This window comes from Bos javanicus, chromosome 1 (genome assembly GCF_032452875.1).
Source record: "Bos javanicus breed banteng chromosome 1, ARS-OSU_banteng_1.0, whole genome shotgun sequence".
Taxonomy (NCBI): Eukaryota; Metazoa; Chordata; class Mammalia; order Artiodactyla; family Bovidae; genus Bos; species Bos javanicus.
In genome coordinates, this window is record NC_083868.1 from 135,163,367 (window position 1) to 135,178,647 (window position 15,281).

The 15,281-nt window shown below is 44.8% G+C and overlaps 1 pseudogene; it reads left to right on the plus strand.

Moving 5' to 3' along the window:
• The first annotated feature begins 241 nt into the window (after window positions 1-241).
• On the plus strand, window positions 242-2,088 carry LOC133254809 (small ribosomal subunit protein uS15-like; annotated as a pseudogene).
• The last annotated feature ends 13,193 nt before the right edge of the window (window positions 2,089-15,281 follow it).

Here is a 15,281-nt window from a genome sequence, read left to right on the forward strand (position 1 = left end):
TCCAGGAGCATTGTAGGTGTGTCTTCTTGGGGAGAATTCCAGCCCATGCTTTTCATTTTACCACCTGCTGTCCTGTGCCAGTCCCCTACTCTGTCCCCTCCCATTCCCTGTGCAGCTCCTCCCATCATGGGCAGCAGCCTGCAAAGGACTGATGGCTCAGGAGTTCCAGCCTGGCCAGCTTCTACAGGAGGCCAGCACTTCACAGGAGCTGCTGTGGGTTTGATGCTGGGCCCAGGGGGCTCACTTCCTGGATAGAGGCAGTGAAGGAAGGGCTGTCTGGAGACCCAGAGGTGAAAAAGTGAGGATGGGACTTCCCTGGTGGCAGCAGTGGTGCCCCTTTTGCTACCACACTGCCACCATCATGGGTTGCATGCACACTCCCGGGAAGGGCCTGTCCTGGTCAGCTCTCCCCTACCACCACAGTGTCCCCACCTGGCTGGAGCTGATGTCTGACAACATGAGGGAGCAGATCTACAAACTGGCCAAGAAGGGCCTGACTCCTTCACAAATCGGTACGATCCTGAGAGACTCACAAGGTGTTGCACAAGTAGGTATCGGGACAGGCAATAAAATCTCGAGAATTCTTAGGTCCAAAGGACTTGTTCTGATCTTCCTGAGGATCTCTATCATTTAATTAAGAAAGCTGTTGCTGTTCGAAAGCATCTTGAGCAGAACAGAAAGGATAAAGATGCTAAATTCTGTTTGATTCTTTTTTAAAAAATTTATTTTAATTGGAGGCTAATTAATTTACAATATTGTGGTGGTTTTTGCCATACATTGACATGAATCAGCCACAGGTGTACATGTGTCCCCCATCCTGAACCTCGCTCCCACCTCCCTCCCCATCCCATCCCTCTGGGTTGTCCCAGTGCACCAGTTTGAGTGCTGTTTTATGCATCAAACTTGGATTGGTGATCTATTTCACATATAGTAATATATGTGTTTCAATGCTATTCTCTCAAATCATCCCACCCTCGCCTTCTCCCACAGAGTCCAAAAGTCTGTTCTTTATATCTGTGTCTCTTTTGCTGTCTCACATATACAGTCATCATTACCATCTTTCTAAATTCCATATATATGGGTTAATATACTGTATTTGGTGTTTTTCTTTCTGACTTACTTCACTCTGTATAATAGGCTTGCATCTGATTCTGACTGAGAGCTGTATTCACCAGTTGGCTCAATATTACAAGATGAAACAAGCCCTCCCCACCCCCCGCCCCACTCCCAGTTGGAAATCCAAGTCATCCACAGCCTGTGCCCTGGTTGCATAAATTTGCCTATTGTACTCAAGCAATAAAATCATTAACAACAACGAAAAGGAATTCACCTGCCAATGCAGGGGACATGGGTTCCATCCCTGCTCTAGGAAGATTCCTTATGCTGTGGAGCAGCTGAGCCCATGTGCCACAATTATTGAGCCTGCGTGTTGCAACCACTGAGGTCTGTGCTATGTTCCCCAACAAGAGAAGTCACTGAAATAAGAAGCCCACGCATTACAATGAAGACCCACTGCAACCAAAAAGAAATTTTAAAAAGAAGAAGAAGAGCAAAGATGGAGGGGAGGGCTCAAGGGGAGGAGGGGGTCAAAGATCATGGCCCTTCCCTGTGGTCTGGGAGGACTGGGCCCCCTTCCTGTGGGCAGATTTATGGCAGAGCCAGGCATCTGCCCCTTCCCATATATGCCATATATGGCTGCAGGTCATGACACAGGGACTGGAGAAAGAGGGGCAAAGTGAGAGAGGGAAGAGGGGAAAACCAACCTGAGTGAACTGGGCCCAGGAGGGCCTAATAACGGGGTTAAGGTGCAGAGTTGGGGTACCTGGGAGATTTGGAGATAGGGGGGCAGGCTGGGGTGGAGGAAGACAGGACAGTGTCTGAACAGCCACACTCCCACTTACCCACTTACAGTCCAGCGGGTTCCATTCTTTTCAAATATATTGATCCTCTTTTGATATCTAAGCTCTGATGTCTTTCACATGATTGACAGCATTTTAACATTCTCTTTATGCTAATAATTCTCAGAAAGTAAACTAAAAGCAGACTGTCTACTTAGGTATGGGCGTGGGACAAAACGTTTCCAAGTGCTGTTTCGGATGGGATGCTTAAAATTTTTAGAAAATCAGCTTTGATTCAATAGATTAATCCCTTCTTAGATTTGCTATATTGTTCTAACTCCATCAAATATACAACTTTTGTGTATTTGGATTTCAGTTGCATTTTTTTAAGAAGCTCAAAAGTAGTACCATTTTGCTTAAAAACACTTTTTCACTATGGGAATTTCAATCCCAAAAGAAAACATTAAAACAAATCCGCATGTGCCCATGACCAGCTTTAATAATTAACACATGAAGGATCTGGTTTCATCTCCAGGCCCCACTCCCACTCCTTCCCCTGCCTCTGGCCACTGGATTCTTTTAAAGTAAATTCCAGACATATCATTTCATCTGTGTGTATTTCAGTTTCTAAGAAGGACTCTTTCTTCAAAAAGAGTCCCATGCTATTGTGACACCTAAAAGTTGACCATCATTCCTTAATTATCATCAGATATTCCATTATGTTTAAGTTCCACAGTTGTCTCATTAATGGTTTTTTACAGATGATTTGTTTAAATCAGAATATGAAGTTCTCACATGGATTGAAGTTAATTGACATCTCTTAAGTCTCCTGTAATATCCAGCAGTCCTGCCTCTCTGTTTTTGTTGCTTTTTCATCATTTACTTACTGAACAAACTGAGTTATCTGTATTGTAGAGTATCCCATATTCTAGACTTTATTGATTGCACTCTTTTGTTGTCATTCACATATTTCTTTGTCCCTCTTTTTCCTGTGAATGGTAGTTAGGCCTGGAGGTTTAATCAGATTCATAGGCCATTTTCTTTTTCTTTTTAAAAAATTATTTATTTTTGGCTGCACTCGGTCCTTGTTGCTTTGCCAAGCCTTTCTCTGGTTGCAGTGAGCGGGAGGCTACTCCTCATTGCGATACAAAGGCTTCTCATTATGGTGGCTTCTCTTGTTAAGGAGCCTGGGCTCTAGATGCAAGGGCTCAGTAGTTGCAGCACATGTGGGCTATTTGTGGCTTAGCTGCTCCACCGCATGTGGAGTCTTCCCAGACCAGGGATCAAACCCATGTCCCCTGCATTGGCAGGTGGATTCTTATCCACTGCACCACCAGAGAAGTCTGGCAATTTTCTATAAGAACATTTCATAGATGGTGTGATTTCATTCTCATTTTACTGCAGCAAAAATCACATAAATGCCTGTTATCTCTGTTTTTGTGAGATATTCATTGTAGAATGATGTACTGCAGCTTTTCATCAGCATTCTAGTTAGCAGTTTTAAAGGACAGTCACTAATGAACATTGCCTAGATTCATTATTACATTAGGGTATACAAAATGATTTTCAAATTCTCTTCACCTCTTTTGAATTTATTAGCTAAGATTCTTCTATAAAGAACTTTCCTACATCAACTATTTAGCTACGCTGAAGTATGATTTGTGCCAGAATTGCAATAAATGATTGCTTTTTACCAATTTTCAAAATAATAAGCTAGTATCCTTATATCTTCTAAAGGTGGTCAGTGATGTGGATGAGTGTCTGTCTGGGACCTTAGCTTACTAAAAACCACCAAGTTAGCTGCCCCAGTCTCATGGATGTAAACTGAAGACATACAGCTCCTGGGTCAGACAATGGATCTTTACTCAGGTCACAGCAAGCAACATGGGCTTCATGCAGGTGTCAGTCCTCTGTCTCCCAGGTCCCATGGGTGACAGAGCAAGCCCAGGTGGATGCCACACATGCAGTAGGGTTGCGTAACAATGAGAAACACTTAGCTAAGAGGATGAAAAGTCATCTTTATCATGGAGGGAGATATTGATCATCCCCCAAGGCAGTTATCTGCCAACGTGATCCTGATAAACAGTTTGGGCAAAGAGTGACCAGGGTCTTGTAACCTTTGCCTACCCATAACAGACATGCAAGAGTGTTCAGGGCCCATGGCCTGAGTCAGAATTTTTTTTTTTGTATTATTATGCACGGACTCAGTTATTTTAAGCATATTTGACATAAAGTTTCATTGCAGTCATTATTCTTTTTGATGCTCAAATTGTTTCATGTCAATCTGGCCAGTAAGACTTGACTTCTGTGATCTTCTGACATGACCCTAGTAGTCTTGGGTAGCATCCTTGCTTTTTTGTATAAGCAATATATTACAGGCTCACTTTGTAAATTTTCTGCTTCAGCTTCTGGATATTTCTCCCAGAAGCCTTTTATTGGGAGATGCTATTTAGAGACCATAAACTGGGTGCTAGGAGTGCTTATTGCTACTGGATAAGTCATGAATCCTAGGTCTTTTCAGATGGCAGAGCTAGGAAATAAGTATTTGTTTTTTGACATAAAAATACATCATGAATCAATGTTAATATTTCAGAGTAAACTTTAAGATTACAGAATTTGACTTAACATTTAAAATTTTCTATTTGTATCTCTTTTCTCTTATGCTGAAAATTTTGATTCCTATTAACACTAGCATAATTATTTATTTTTTCATAATACATATAGCTTCAAAGTAATATCACTAATATTATCACTATAGTATGATTATTGAGCTAAGCAACTTAGGATTTCTTTGCAACTTATTTATCATATATCTTATTCTTAATATTCAGCTAAATTACTGTATTTTAATGTCACTTTAATAATTCTCTGCATGGTTAAGCCACTTAAGTTCATTTAATTTAACTTTCTTTAGTTACTCTGTAAAATATGTAAAATCTACATGATTCCAAAATCAAAGCTATAAAGTAAGGTGGTCTCTTCCCCTAAATCTTTTACAATCCACCTCCATGCAGGAAACCATTCTATTTCCTCTTCAACTGTGCTGCTTTTGTCTTGAAATACAGGCAATTGTGAATAGGAATATACATATTTCCCCGATTTTTATAGAAAAAGTAGTGTACTACACACACGATTCTACACCTTGCCTTTCTTCATAGACCAATACATGTTCCATAGTTTATTCCAAAAGTGTAAACAGAAATTCTCCTTATTCCGTTTCATAGCTGCATGGAATTCCATTGTATTGACATGCTGTGGTATATAAAGTTAAACCCTGACTGCTGGAAATGTGGATTTCCAGACTTTTGCTGTTACAAACAGTGCTTCAGTCTTACAATGTGTCATTTTGTATTCTTTACTAGTGTATCTTTGAGATAGATTTCTAGAAGTAAGATTTCTGAGTAAACGGGTAAACACTCATATGATTTTGCTAGGTATTACCAGCTTCCCCTCCTTAGAGTTGGCTATTTTGTACTCCCATCATTACAGACATTTTAAAGAGTGATGTGAGGGTTTTATTTAAAAGTTACAATATATCAAAATTACATATATTTAGAGAGATTTAGACTTATACTGGAGAAGGCAATGGCAACCCACTCCAGTACTCTTGCCTAGAAAATCCCATGGACGGAGGAGCCTGGTAGGCTACAGTCCATGGGGTCGCTAGGATTTGGACATGACTCAGTGACTTCACTTTCACTTTTCACTTTTATGCACTGGAGAAGGAAATGGCAACCCACTCCAGTATTCTTGCCTGGAGAATCCCAGGGACGGGGGAGCCTGGTGGGCTGCTGTCTATGGGGTCGCACAGAGTTGGACACAAATGGAGCGACTTAGCAGTAGCAGCAGAAATAGCAGCAGACTTATACTAAAATACTTTAAAGTTCAATTTTGAGCAGAAACTAATACAACATTGTAAAGCAATTATACTCCAATTAAAAAAAAAAAGATGAATATGGTTGAGACCATTTTAAAAAAAGTTCAGTTTTGACAGACTACAAAGAATTTCAGGAATCTTTTAGGGTTTCCTGAGCAAAGTTTTAAAAGACAAGTGGTCTAAGAAACTGTAGAATGATTGTTTGGTTTATATTCGTGTTGTGTCCAGGTGAGACTTTGATGTCAGGTAGATCTGTGTCCCCATTCCTGCCTCTCTATCTTGTTAGGGTGACTACAGATGAGTCATTTAGCCCCTCAGAGATTTCTGGGGAAAGCATTTGTGGAAAGTGTGAGATGAGCTAATATGTGAAAAGCCCTTGGCACAGAGTCTGGCACAGGTGGGTGGACCACCACGTGGGAGGAATTATTAGGAGCTGACTTGTTCTTGCCAGGACCACACTGTCCCTCCCCTTCCTGGAGGATCAGAGAGGAGAAAGCAGCTACGATGGGACAGCGATAGGGAACTAGGTGGAGCAACTTGTTCTGGTTTGCCCTGGACCTTTCTGGGTTTTGCTCCGAAAGTCCCATTCCCTGGGAACTCCTTCAGTCTCACATGAACTGTGATGGTTGGTCACCCTCTTGGGGAAACAGGTCTGGGTCAAGGGCCCCAGGGACCTGTGCCAGAGGCTGGAGACAGGCAGGACACAAGGCCGAACAAAAAACCTGCTGTCACAGAGGGGACCAGAAATGTTTTGAAGTTAAAACGGAGCCTTCATCTTGAATGGCTTCTGCCAAGGGAAGCTGGGTTTTCGGGCTCCTTTCTCCAAGTCTGTGACTAGGAAGAGTTTCTCATAAGGCCTTTGACTTTTTGGTATCAGCTGTAACTGAAAACCCCCTTGGCCATGGCAGAATGTTGATATTGGTAACAATAGTGAGGTTTTTTCGTGTAATAAAAAGCAATCCTAGGAAATTGTATCTAATCATCCCTATTCACAGGAAAAGGGGATTCCCAAGTGGCTCAAAGGGTAAAGAATCTGCCTGCAATCCTGAAGACCTGGGTTCAACTCCTGGGTCAGGAAGATTCCCTGGAGGAGGGCACAGCAACCCATACTAGTATTCTTGCCTGGAGAATCCCATGGACAGAGGATCCTGGCAGGCTACAAGTCCATGGGGTCTCAAAGAGTTGGACACGACTGAGCATTCACAGGAGGAAGTCACTGTTTGACACTAACCATGCAAGTGAGAACTCAGGTGTTTGGCAGCCTCAGCCTCATGGCAGGCCAGACTTGTATCACTCAGCTCCAATTATTTCAATATTTTCACGAAAGAAAAATGTCCTTTCATAGATTGCAGGGTGCCCCAAGATTGCCAAGAAATAGGCCACTCAGCCAGAAAGTTCTGGAACGTGCTGGGAGCCACCAACCCACCTCTGACATTCTCCAGGAGCATCACTGGCAATCAGCTCTCCACTTCCTGCCAAGAAACAGGCGCAGGGTGTGGCATGTCAGCCACTCGGAGGTTTAACCCTGATGGGTTTATAGCGTGAGTCATACAACCAAATCCCATTAACTGCCTCTGAAATTGTAACTTCATGTTCAGAAGAGCTTAGCAGTTCTTCAAGACCCAATTCGTTTCTCTGGCAGGGTGCTCTGTCAGTGGGAAACGTAAGCAGCCTCCTGTGGCAGGTTACTCAGCACTGTGCTTCCTTTGATCTCATTGTCCACCACCATGTTCCCCACCCCGCCCTGTAGTTTCAAGCGCCTTGTATTCCATTACCCCTGTGGTGGAAGTTCAGCCAGGTGCCATGACCTGGCACCCTACAGCACGCACTGGAGTGAGTGAAGCTTCCCCACTGTGGGCAGCCCTGGTAGGGTGATCCCAGGCACAGGCAGGATATCCATTCCTGGCTCCAGGCCCTCCAGTTTATCACTCTGATGCATGTGGGTGGGTGGGGGGTTGATCAGACCAAGCACTGGCCAATGGGACGTCCTCTCCTGGGACCATGATTCTCTAACAGAGCTGTTCAAGGGCTGAGCAAACGTGTGGACTTAAGGCCTCTTGGGTTGCCGTGGAGTGACTGGCTCAGAGGCAGCCTGGCTCCCCAGGCCTCCCACTGGCCTTCCAGCCTTGCTGCTCTGTTGCCAGTTAATGCAATCTCATGGTGTGCCTGGGGCCACAGCACTTTTGTCGGCACCAATGGTGAGGAAGGCCCATGGGCCACCTTGCTTGGGGACTTGCTTGTGAAGCAGTCTGGCTCCTCAGAACCTGGGAGTTTTAAAAATGTTTAAAAATTAGTTTATTAAGTAATACATAGACATAAACCTTATACAAAATTTGAAATGTGTAATAAAACACAGTAAAAGTGAAACCTCTCTCCCACTCCAGCAACCCCACCCCATGCTGCCAGCATCTTTGTTTCCCCCAAGGCTAACCTGCTGTGCTGTGCTTAGTTGCTCAGTCGTGTTGGACTTTTTCCAACCCCATGGACTGTAGCCCACCAGGCTCCTCTGTCCATGGGGATTCTCCAGACAAGAATACTGGAGTGGGTTGCCACGCCCCCCTCCAGGAGATCTTCCCAACCCAGGGATCGATCCAGGGTCTCCTGCATTGCAGGCAGATTCTTTACCAGCTGAGCTACACATCTATTATTATGGTGGCTTTTAAAAACTTATTTGTTTTGTTTTTTTTTTCTTTTTTTGGATGTGGACCAGTTTTTAAAGGTCTTTATTGCATGTGCTACAATATTGCTTCCATTTCATGTTTTGGTACTTTATTTCTTGTTTTTGGCTACTAGGTATGTGGGATCTTAGCTCCCCTACCAGGGATGGAACTCAAAAATCCTGCATTGGAAGGTGAAGTCTTAACCACTAGACCATCAGGGAAGTCCCCACAGTGGTCACAAATGGAATCCACCTACTCATACCCTGCTTTTCCCCACTAATGACACCTTAGAGTCTCATTGTTTTGGATGGGAAGGAGGAGCGGGGTGCTTTTACTAAGGAACAAAGGTCACTTAAGAGATTTGTTTGGAAGTTTTGGCCACAGCAATCAGAGCAGAAAAAGAAATAAAAGGAATCCAAATTGGAAAAGAAGTAAAACTCTCACTGTTCACAGATGACATGATCCTCTACATAGAAAACCCTAAAGACTCCACCAGAAAATTGCTAGAGCTAATCAATGAATATAGTAAAGTTGCAGGATATAAAATCAACACACAGAAATCCCTTGCATTCCTATACACTAATAATGAGAAAACAGAAAGAGAAATTAAGGAAACAATTCCATTCACCATTGCAATGAAAAGAATAAAATACTTAGGAATATAAAGAAACTAAAGACCTATATATAGAAAACTATAAAACACTGGTGAAAGAAATCAAAGAGGACACTAATAGATGGAGAAATATACCATGTTCATGGATCGGAAGAATCAATATAGTGAAAATGAGTATACTGTCCAAAGCAATCTATAGATTCAGTGCAATCCCTATCAAGCTACCAATGGTATTTTTCACAGAGCTAGAACAAATAATTTCACAATTTGTATGGAAATACAAAAAACCTTGAATAGCCAAAGCAATCTTGAGAAAGAAGAATGGAACTGGAGGAATCAACCTGCCTGACTTCAGGCTCTACTACAAAGCCATAGTCATCAAGACAGTATGGTACTGGCACAAAGACAGAAATATAGATCAATGGAACAAAATAGAAAGCCCAGAGATAAATTCACGCACCTATGGACACCTTATCTTTGACAAAGGAGGCAAGAATATACAATGGATTAAAGACAATCTCTTTAACAAGTGGTGCTGGGAAAACTGGTCAACCACTTGTAAAAGAATGAAACTGGAACACTTTCTAACACCATACACAAAAATAAACTAAAAATGGATTAAAGATCTAAATGTAAGACTAGAAACTATAAAACTCCTAGAGGAGAACATAGGCAAAACACTCTCTGACATAAAGCACAGCAGAATCCTCTATGACCCACCTCCCAGAATACTGGGAAAAAAAGCAAAAATAAACAAATGGGACCTAATTAAAATTAAAAGCTTCTGCACAACAAAGGAAACTATAAGCAAGGTGAAAAGACAGCCTTCGGAATGAGAGAAAATAATAGCAAATGAAGCAACTGACAAATAACTAATCTCAAAAATATACAGGCAACTCCTGCAGCTCAATTCCAGAAAAATAAGTGACCCAATCAAAAAATGGGCCAAAGAACTAAATAGACATTTCTCCAAAGAAGACATACAGATGGCTAACAAACACATGAAAAGATGCTCAACATCACTCATTACCAGAGAAATGCAAATCAAAACCACAATGAGGTACCATTTCACACCAGTCAGAATGGCTGCGATCCAAAAGTCTATAAGCAATAAGTGCTGGAGAGGGTGTGGAGAAAAGGGAACCCTCTTACACTGTTGGTGGGAATGCAAATTAGTACAGCTACTACGGAGAATAGTGTGGAGATTCCTTAAAAAACTGGAAATAGAACTGCCTTATGACCCAGCAATCCCACTGCTGGGCATACACACTGAGGAAACCAGAATTGAAAGAGACACGTGTACCACAATGTTCATCGCAGCACTGTTTATAATAGCCAGGACATGGAAGCAACCTAGATGCCCATCAGCAGATGAATGGATAAGAAAGCAGTGGTACATATACACAATGGAGTATTACTCAGCCATTAAAAAGAATACATTTAAGTCAGTTCTAATGAGGTGGATGAAACTGGAGCCTATTATACAGAGTGAAGTAAGCCAGAAAGAAAAACACCAATACAGTATACTAATGCATATACATGGAATTTAGAAAGATGGTAACGATAACCCTGTATGTGAGACAGCAAAAAGACACAGATGTATAGAACAGTCTTTTGGACTCTGTGGGAGAGGGAGAGGGTGGGATGATTTGGCAGAATGGCATTGAAACATGTATAATATCATATAAGAAACTAATCACCAGTCCAGGTTCAATGCAGGATACAGGATGCTTGGTGCTGGTGCACTGGGATGACTCAGAGGGATGGTACGGGGAGGGAGGTGGGAGGCGGGTTCAGGATGGGGAACATGTGTACACCCATGGCAGATTCATGTTGATGTATGGCAAAACCAATACAATATTGTAAAGTAATTAGCCTCCAATTAAAATACATTTAAATTAAAAAAAGAAAAAAGAGATATGTTTCAAGGTGAAAGCCTGGCTCTAGGGGACTGCAGGAGGGGAGCTGGGTGCAGCCTGTGAGATGCTAGGTGGATCTTCTGGCACCACTGCCTATTTTCTGTTGGGAGAAATCATTTTGGAGACTTGACAAGGGCCACTGAGTCAGCTCTCATCCAGGTGCCTCTTTTCTGTGTATGTGTGTGAAAGTGCAATATGTATACGCATGTTGTGTGTGTGTGCTGTGATGCTGGCTGCACATGTATTTCTGACACCCACCACCTTATGCAGGGTGTGACAGGGTGGGGGAGGTTGGGCCTTATTCATCTTCTAGCACCGAGACAGGGCCTGGCACAGCAGGTGCTGGAGAAACCTGGGGTCATTTTTTCCTGGCCCCCAGCATGAAGCCTACACTTTAGCCCATCTACAGAATCGATTTCCAGCTTCTCAGTCCCTGCTCAGGAAACCAGTTTGCTGTTTCTTATATTGTTTCTTTTACCTGGAATATCCTCCCAAGTTCATGATCGCTTGTGGAAGTTGAGATCATGCTCTCTGGCCCTCCTTCTCTGGAATGATTTTCCTGACCAATTGGACCAGCCAAAAGCCACCAAAGGCATTCCTCTGTCTCACACAGAACCACCCTGAACCCTAACACTTTCACACAGTGACCCTCCCTGACCCTGCTCCCAATCCTGACACCGACACCAGTGGCATGATGTTATATGTGTAGATGGAACGTTCTTCGCCCAGGCCTGTGGCTTCCGATGACACCTGGAACCAGAGGGCTGGGACAGCCTGGGGCCTCATCCGTGGATCTGTGGGGAGCCATAGTCTTTGCAGCTGGGAACCCTTGGCAGGTAACTTCTCTTTCTCACTATCTCCTGGCTAATCTCTTTAAACTGAGAAAGAGGGAGGTGGAGACCAATGAGGACTTGACCCACAAATCCCCATGATGCAGGAGGGCTGAGCGTTCTCCTCCTGACCTGTCTGGGTGCTGGTTCACCTGGGGATTGGCGGTCCCTGGCCCCATCAGCTGTGGGCAGAGGAGAGGAATCACAGCTGTCTGGGGCTGCCCTCAGAATTTACTCACCTGATCATCACTTACTCAACAGGTATTGGTTGAGCTCCTGACATGGATGGGGATGGTGGGGATAGAGCTGTGAACACCACAATGTCCCGCGCTTGAGGAGTGGATCTTCAGGGAGGGAGACCACCAACACACAAGTAAGTGATGAGCAGAGAGCGAAGGTTAAGCAATGCTGTGAAGCAAATAGAGGAGGAAACCTGGGTTTGCAGTGGGGTGGACACTGGCAACTGTCAGGATGGTCAGGGAAGGGCTCTCCGATGAGGAGACGCCTGAGCAGGAACTCGAAGGAAGTCAGGGAGGCCATGTGGGAGCAGAGGGAATGGCAGGCTGTGCCAGGGGGTGTTCAGGGGAGAACAAGGGCCCCGTGTGCCTGGGAGGAGTGAGCCAAGTGGTAAGAGAGGAGGCCCAGGTGAGTATGTGGGGGTGGGAGCACAGCATACAGGCCACAGAAAGGACTTTGAATTTAACTCCTTGTGAGCTGGGAAGGGTCCTCTGGACTCGAATGTTCTAGAAGAGTGACATCAGACTTACATTTTAAAATGACCTTTGTCCGGGTGATAGTTTGTAGAGGGGCCATAGCAGAAGCAGGGAGACCAGGGAGGGGCCACAGCAATGACTCGGGCAGGAGACGGCGGTGCTTGAGCCAGGGTGGCGGTGGAGCTGATGGGAGGTGGTCTAGTTCTGGACAGATGCTGAAGGAAGAGCCAGAAGATGCTGTGGGAAGAAGGGAAGTCCTGGAAGGAGGAGAGGGGGAAGGCACTGAGGTGTTCAGGACAGACCTAGGACACCCCCAACCTTGCCGACTGGCTCAGCAAAACAAACCTTCTCCAGAATGGGCTTCAGCATCTTCTTAATGGCTATAACTTGTGGGGGTAAGAGACCCAGGTTTGAGGAACACAAAGCCTTGCTCCCCTTTGGGATCATGGTGCAGGGGGCCTCCTCATAGGTAGGGCGACTGAGGGGCCCTTGCTTTCACTCCAACAGCTTGACCAAGCCTGGCTGTTCTTTGCAGGAAAACCATCTGCAGCTAGTAAACCCATTTGTCACATTTAGAGCAAATTCTCAAATTTGATACTGGAAGATAGCTTTTAGTAAATCATTTTGGTAAAGTGATGCTTTTTGCTGTAAATAAACAGCCCAGCCAGGCTGGTCTCACTGCAACATGTGACAAATTCTGACCCCATTGGCCATTGCTGTGGGAAATGGCTACTCTGTGTCCTTTCAAACAATAGAGTTTGCAGAAATGTAAACACCGCCTTTTTCCCTTGGTGTCCTGGTAGGACACTCCCCTCCCCTCTGCCAAGGTTGAATAGCTTTCCCAAGGAGGCTCTTCACCAAAATTAAAGGTCAGGGCTGAGCCTGAACCCTAACCGTCATCCCCCCTCCCCCCGGCTCCTCTTCAGCCCAGTAGGACTCCAGCTTTCAAAGAGGAAGTGGGGAGGGGGCTTTGTGAGTCTGGGCATCAGTAAGTTTTGGGGTCAGAAAAATCCTCAAGTGTCTGTGTCTCTGGACACTGCTGCTTAAAGCTTTGTTCTGGGGAGTGCCTTTCAATAGGCTGCCCCCACTCCCCACATAAGGCCACACCAGGGCTGGGCTGTGAAGAAAGACAAGGACCCTCGAGTCAGGGAGGCAAACAGGGGTCCTCCAATGGCCAGTTCTTACCTGCAGGCTGCCGGAATTTGCAGGAATCATGATGGTGGTGGCTAACACTGATGGTGTGTTTGACACTATTCTAAGCACTTGGCATAAATGATACCATCTAATCCTCACAACTGCCAAATGAAACACATGATACTGTGGTGCCATATTGTAGTTGAGGAAATCTAAGCTTGGCGAGACGAGGTACTGAGCCTGAGGTCACATGGTCTAGGAGTGGTGGGCCCAGAGTGGGAGCCCTCATGGCACAACTCAAGACCCTGCATGGTGACGGTAGCCAATAGTCACTGGCCCTTCCTCCAGAGTCAGGTGTCAGGAGTAAAATCACCCTAGCTGAGAACCACTGCCATCTATTTTGATTGTACCAGATTAAGAAATTCTGTTTCACGTGGAGAAGTATTTGCAATTGTTAAAAGTGTAGTTTTTGTTTTTTAAATTAGCTCTCTTGCTGTTCCTAGAACAACCTTTAATTAAATAAAATTCTTGCTTTGAGATCTGTACAAAAAAATGCGTTCTTGCAGCAGTCCAAGTTAATGTGTTGGTAGTTTTCAATGTACTGAAATTTACATGTAACACATTTGTGTGAGTGTGTTGTTTTCACTACAATTTTGATGAACAGGAAAATTTTCATGTTAAAATACATTCAGACCAAATGTTGGCAGATCCTCTAAGTCTTTCAGAGGCGGGTTCAGAGAGGTTGGTTTCACATTGGAAAGCAGCCGCAGCGAGAAGCAAGGATTTGACGACAATGCAGGTCAGGCAGGAGAGCAGGGTCACCCTGAGGCTTCATTAGACAAATCCTGCAGGAGGCAGGGAGGGCGTGTGGAGGAATGGGTCCAGGCAGGAGAGGATCCAGAATTGAGGGAAGGAAAATAAGACTGATTCGGGCAGCAAACAGAAGAAAAAGAAAGGCCTCTTGCCCCATGCGGTTCTAACAAAGAGCCCCCAATTCTCAGTGACGCAGGGCCAGGAGGTTAAACCCAGAATAATCATAATGAAAACAATCTGTTTGCACCATTTTATGCTTCCAGAAATTCCCTGGAGTGAGTCCAAGGTGGAGAATCCCAGAGGAAGTGCTGCTTGTTGGAAGTGAGAGGGGGGTGGTGGGAGGGAAGGAGGACACTGTTTTCCCAGGTCCCAAGGATTCGGGGGAGCCAACAACTCTGGGGATGACAGAGTGAGGGGCACCCCCGCAGGCCGCAGAAACAACAGCTGTCTTAAATGTTCCGGAAAACATATTCTTTCCCTGGAATCAACTTGTTCTCCCTCCTCCGAAAATGGGAGCCAGTTTCAGGGCTCCCTCCTAGGAAATCTGCCTTGGATGCAGGGGGACAGCTGACCTTAGGCCAGGACTCGCAACACAGCAAAATACAGCAAACCTGACCAGGGGCGGGACACCCACCCTCTGGCAGTGTCCTGAGCTCCTGGGCAGTCCTGGGAAAGAGGGAGACTGGCCCCGGTAGACAGGGGGCCCTTGAGCACATACTACCCGCCCCCCCTCGTTTTCCAGCCATTGTGGGGAATTTCCTTCTTGGGATAGGGCACTTTCAATGTGTCAGAGTTTATGAGATGTGGTCCAGCTCTTCATTTCACAGACGGGAATCTGAGGCTGTGTGTGTGACTTTTCCAAGGTCACCCGCCCAGGCGTCCTG